This window comes from Salvelinus fontinalis, chromosome 17 (genome assembly GCF_029448725.1).
Source record: "Salvelinus fontinalis isolate EN_2023a chromosome 17, ASM2944872v1, whole genome shotgun sequence".
In the NCBI taxonomy this organism is placed as follows: domain Eukaryota; kingdom Metazoa; phylum Chordata; class Actinopteri; order Salmoniformes; family Salmonidae; genus Salvelinus; species Salvelinus fontinalis.
The window spans coordinates 9658327-9664405 of NC_074681.1; positions in this window are offsets into that span (position 1 = coordinate 9658327).

Here is a 6079-nt window from a genome sequence, read left to right on the forward strand (position 1 = left end):
TTAGAAATGTATGTTATTTTGCTTTGTGTAGTTTTAAGATCAATTAATAATTTAATGTGCATGCAGAAACATAGATATTAAAACAAACTATTCTAAAAAAAATAAGCCTGCAGCAAAACATGCTGGGAAATATGATAATAAGGCCCCTCCCATTTCTTTTTCACCCTGAGAGAGTTAACGGAAATTAACACCAGGTGGTGTTGATTCCACTCTGATTCAAATAACACTTAGTTTATTCACCAATTCAATTCAAATCCCACTGATGTTAACCCCACTAGAATCAACATTCATATATAACACTCATAACACTGTTTACCTCAACACTGAGATTTTAACACCCACAAAAGCGGAGGTAGCGGTCCTGCTGCTGGGTTGTTGCCCTCCTACGGCCTCCTCCACGTCTCCTGATGTACTGGCCTGTCTCCTGGTAGCGCCTCCATGCTCTGGACACTACGCTGACAGACACAGCAAACCTTCTTGCCACAGCTCGCATTGATGTGCCATCCTGGATGAGCTGCACTACTTGAGCCACTTGTGTGGGTTGTAGACTCCGTCTCATGCTACCACTAGAATGAAAGCACCGCCAGCATTCAAAAGTGACCAAAACATCAGCCAGGAAGCATAGGAACTGAGAAGTGGTGTGTGGTCACCACCTGCAGAACCATTCCTTTTTGGGGGGTGTCTTACTAATTGCCTATAATTTCCACCTTTTGTCTATTCCATTTGCACAACAGCATGTGAAATGTATTGTCAATCAGTGTTGCTTTTATAAGTGGACAGTTTGATTTCACAGAAGTGTGATTGACTTGGAGTTACATTGTGTTGTTTAAGTGTTCCCTTTATTTTTTGGAGCAGTGTATATTTGAGACAAGAGGCAGGAAGTGTCAGGTCTCTTCTCAGAGATGTTGAATCCGACTGTCAGAGTTAACGTAATGTGTCTTCAGTCTGAGGGATTAATAGGGGACACGGATGGATCAGCTGACAGATGCTTCATATATTTATCAGATTAACACAAAGACCTTTTTACTGTAGTTAGCGTAACGTCATAGTAAAGAGACATGCTAGAGAGGGACAGAGAGAGAGAGAGGGACAGAGAGCCATAGAGAGGGACAGAGAGAGGGACAGGGACAGAGAGCAATGACCATACCAAGAAATATAGAGACGCAGTTAAATTATTAAAACTCAACAAATCTTCGATTATAACAAATAAACACGCTGAAATAGTTGTTGTTGTTGTTGTTGTTGTTGTTGTTGTTGTTGTTGTTGTTGTTGACTGTGGAGAACACAGTGCGTTCACAGTTCTGTCATGGCTGTCTCTACGAAGCTCAATATCTGGTGATTCATCTGCCTCATTAGTAACACATTCCAATGTTTGTGTTTGTGTTTGTGTGCGTGTGTGTGTGCGTGTGTGTGTGTGTGTGTGTGCGTGTGTGTGTGTGCGTGTGTGTGCGTGTGTGTGTGTGTGTGTGTGTGTGTGTGTGTGTGTGTGTGTGTGTGTGTGTGTGTGTGTGTGTGTGTGTGTGCGTGTGCGTGTGTGCGTGCGTGCGTGTGAGACACACACAGAGAGAGAGAGAGAGACACACACACAGAGAGAGACACACACAGAGAGCGACACACTGAGAGAGACAGAGTGTGTGTGTGTGTGTGTGTGTCGCTGTCTTTAGCCTTTAGTCCCACACAGAAACAGGACTAATTACGTAGGAAGAGAATCGTTTGTTTGTCTTCTGAAACCCAGTCTCTGAGTAGTAGGCCCCAAGTTCCACACGTCAGGTGCCAGTTTCCCCAGACACATATTAAGCTTAGTCCAAGACTAAAAAGCATTTACAGTTTCTCCATTAAAAATAGCTTTTTAGTTAGCCTCGTTGGACCATCCTGATCTTCCATTCTGTGTGAAGTGAAGTAAATCAAGAGTGATAGGCTCAGAATGCTGGACCAGGATACTTTAGTCCAGGACTAGGTGTAATGGTGGACCGGGATACTTTAGTCCAGGACTAGGTGTAATAGTGGACCAGGATACTTTAGTCCAGGACTAGGTGTAATAGTGGACCAGGATACTTTAGTCCAGGACTAGGTGTAATGGTGGACCAGGATACTTTAGTCCAGGACTAGGTGTAATAGTGGACCAGGATACTTTAGTCCAGGACTAGGTGTAATAGTGGACCAGGATACTTTAGTCCAGGACTAGGTGTAATGGTGGACCAGGATACTTTAGTCCAGGACTAGGTGTAATAGTGGACCAGGATACTTTAGTCCAGGACTAGTTGTAATAGTGGACCAGGATACTTTAGTCCAGGACTAGGTGTAATAGTGGACCAGGATACTTTAGTCCAGGACTAGGTGTAATAGTGGACCAGGATACTTTAGTCCAGGACTAGGTGTAATGGTGGACCGGGATACTTTAGTCCAGGACTAGGTGTAATGGTGGACCAGGATACTTTAGTCCAGGACTAGGTGTAATGGTGGACCGGGATACTTTAGTCCAGGACTAGGTGTAATAGTGGACCAGGATACTTTAGTCCAGGACTAGGTGTAATAGTGGACCAGGATACTTTAGTCCAGGACTAGGTGTAATGGTGGATCAGGATACTTTAGTCCAGGACTAGGTGTAATGGTGGACCAGGATACTTTAGTCCAGGACTAGGTGTAATGGTGGACCAGGATACTTTAGTCCAGGACTAGGTGTAATGGTGGACCAGGATACTTTAGTCCAGGACTAGGTGTAATGGTGGACCAGGATACTTTAGTCCAGGACTAGGTGTAATGGTGGACCAGGATACTTTAGTCCAGGACTAGGTGTAATAGTGGACCAGGATACTTTAGTCCAGGACTAGGTGTAATAGTGGACCAGGATACTTTAGTCCAGGACTAGGTGTAATAGTGGACCAGAATACTTTAGTCCAGGACCAGGTGTAATAGTAGAGAGAGCGAGAGAGAGAGAGATAATTTTCTCCACTCACACTCGTTCCACATTATTTAAGAGATGTCTTCAAGCATTTTGTCAAGTTACCAAAACATTTATTTTAGATTTTTACAATAAACTGTAAACATCATTTCACAGGTTTGAAAGGTTTTATTTACTCTGTAGTTAAACTGTTACTATGAAGAAAGGAAGGAGAGGGAGATGCTAACATCATGATCAAAGTCTGAGTCAGAGAAAGAGAGAGGCACTTGGAGAGACAGGACCCCTAGGGGTGCAGCTCGGCATTGTGGGTAGAACAGTAGCGATAGAAGGGTTGGTTGTTTAGCAACAAAACCGACGTGTGCGCAACTATAGGGAAAAACAGACGGGGTTGGCTGAGAATGTTGAATACATGTAAACTATATTTAGTCTCCAATGTTTATTGAAAACATAAATACATTTGCACAATGAACACTTGTTGTCTCTCTCGAAAAACAATGTTACAGTTGTTGGTTAGCTAGCTAACAAATTTTAGCCATATTATCATAGATGTGACAACAGTCAAAATACCAAAAAAAAAAAAAAAGGCATGCTATCAAGAACAAGATGAAAGTAGCTCAATCAAATGTATTTATAAAGCCCTTTTTACATCCGCCGATGTCACAAAGTGCTGTACAGAAACCCAGCCTACGTCCCCAAACAGCAAAGCGATGCAGATGTAGCTGATACGAAACACCTACGATTCCCCACATGGCAGCTTCTTGTCATCCAGAATCACAACACAGGTACTTCTACCCCCATTTGAAGTTTGCACATCGTTTTTTTCCTGACTTTTGTCAGCTAACCCATCTATAAGACATATCACACCATCGTTTAGCCTAATCTGACAAAGATTAGGATTAGGATTATTTAATCCTTTGCGAAAGGGAAAATAATCTGTCAAAAATAAAGCAACATGGAATTATCGCAAGGAATTACAATCCCTCTAGAGAGTGAACAATACAAGACGGTCAAATCAACACATTGTTCAGAATCCAGTTTTAATATGAATCAACCATCAAAAGCACATGAAAACACTTCCTCTACTGGTACAGAAACGGTCCAACTATTAAGGGCTAATTTACTTGCCATTATTCACAAACTGTTAGCAAATAGACAAGAAGTATTTTTCTCTCCTTTAAAAAAAATAATTCCCCCGGCCCAAATATATTAACTTAATTGTACAAATCAAGGTATATACAGGGTTTGATATCCATCCTGTAGCATCTCAACATTAATGTACATAGAGCGACTGAGGTATACCATTCTGTGGGAGAAAATTGATCTGGCAGAAGAAGCTTGTTGAGTGCATATGTAAACTGGCTTTGTGGACATGTTCACATTAATTATTTTAAATTACTCTGCAATCTTAAATTCCTGATTGAGTGGGAACAAATAATCAAAACCAGGAAGTAATAGTATAAAACAACAACACGGGTCAGTTATGAGACAACATGGTTTGAGGTGGTTGTAGTCCAGCTTGGTTTAGTAACCCTTACTGTATATAGGCCTACTATGTATATAACCCTTACTGTAGAGTATAGTGTAGTCTTGGAGGGGGAGAATAATGCTGTAAGTGCTTTATAATGGTCAATATTTACAAAGGAGATTCTTCATAATTATTTGTATTGCTGATATTACACTGTATCCCAAACACAACAACCTAGTATTACTTACTTACCCATTTGTTTCTCAACAGATATTTAACACAAACAAATATATTTATTGCAATTGTATTTTCTATATAGTTTAAAAACCAACATTTATTAAAACATTAATATTAAGAGCTTTGGTACACATGCACGTTTCTTTTTTGAAGAGTGGATTCAGAAAGAGAACAGTATTGTACAACATAATAATAATAATAATAATTACAGTTTTTGCAAAATTCACTTTTTTTCTGTAGCACCTTTGGGTGTTCTGTGTTTCGCACAAAAGCACCTCTGTGGTTGTATCTGGAGCAACACTGGAGCTACCAGACAGGGAGGCTGGGCTGGGGGAGGGACGAGACAGGGAGGCTGGGCTGGAGGAGGGAGGAGGGAGGCTGGGCTGGGGGAGGGACGAGGGAGGAGACAGGGAGGCTGGGCTGGGGGAGGGAGGAGGGGACTGGAGCTACCAGACAGGGAGGCTGGGCTGGGGGAGGGACGAGACAGGGAGGCTGGGCTGGGGGAGGGAGGAGGGGGGAGGGAGGCTGGGCTGGGGGAGGGAGGAGACAGGGAGGCTGGGCTGGGGAAGGTACGAGGGGACTGGAGCTACCAGACAGGGAGGCTGGGCTGGGGGAGGGACGAGGGAGGGAGGCTGGGCTGGGGGAGGGAGGAGGGGATGAGCTACCAGACAGGGAGGGTGGGCTGGGGGAGGGACGAGGGAGGAGACAGGGTAGGCTGGGCTGGGGGAGGGAGGAGGGGACTGGAGCTACCAGACAGGGAGGCTGGGCTGGGGGAGGGACGAGGGAGGGAGGCTGGGCTGGGGGAGGGAGGAGGGGACTGGAGCTACCAGACAGGGAGGCCCGGCTGGGGGAGGGACGAGGGAGGAGACAGGGTAGGAAGGGTGGTTGGGGGGAAAAGGGGAAAGGACGAGGGGTGAGATGAGAGTGGAAAGGGGGCTTGGGTGGGGTGAGTGGATCCTCCCTCTAATCAAGGTAAGGGGTGAGGAGAGGGGAGACAAGGGGGAGAAAAGGAGGTTTTGAGGGTTGGGGTGAGTGGGTCCTCCCTCTGTTTGCTGAAAGTGCGCCACTGTCCGTCCACGGCATCAAACGTCCTTTATTCCTGATGTCACTTCCTCTCGTTACAAGTTAAAGTCATTGCGTAATTGGCCCTACAAGGGCGAGGAGTATTCCCCTGGGACAATGCTTCTATGACAGGGCAGAGGGAGGGCCTGTTGTTCTATAGTGGGTAGGGCAGAGGGGGGGGGGGGGGATGTTGTTCTATAGTGGGTAGGGCAGTGGGGGGGCCTGTTGTTCTATAGTGGGTAGGGCAGAGGGGGGGGGGGGGTTGTTGTTCTATAGTGGGTAGGGCAGTGGGGGGGCCTGTTGTTCTATAGTGGGTAGGGCAGAGGGGGGGGGGGGTTGTTGTTCTATACAGGGTAGGGCAGTGGGGGGGCATGTTGTTCTATAGTGGGTAGGGCGGGGGGGGGGGGGGGCTG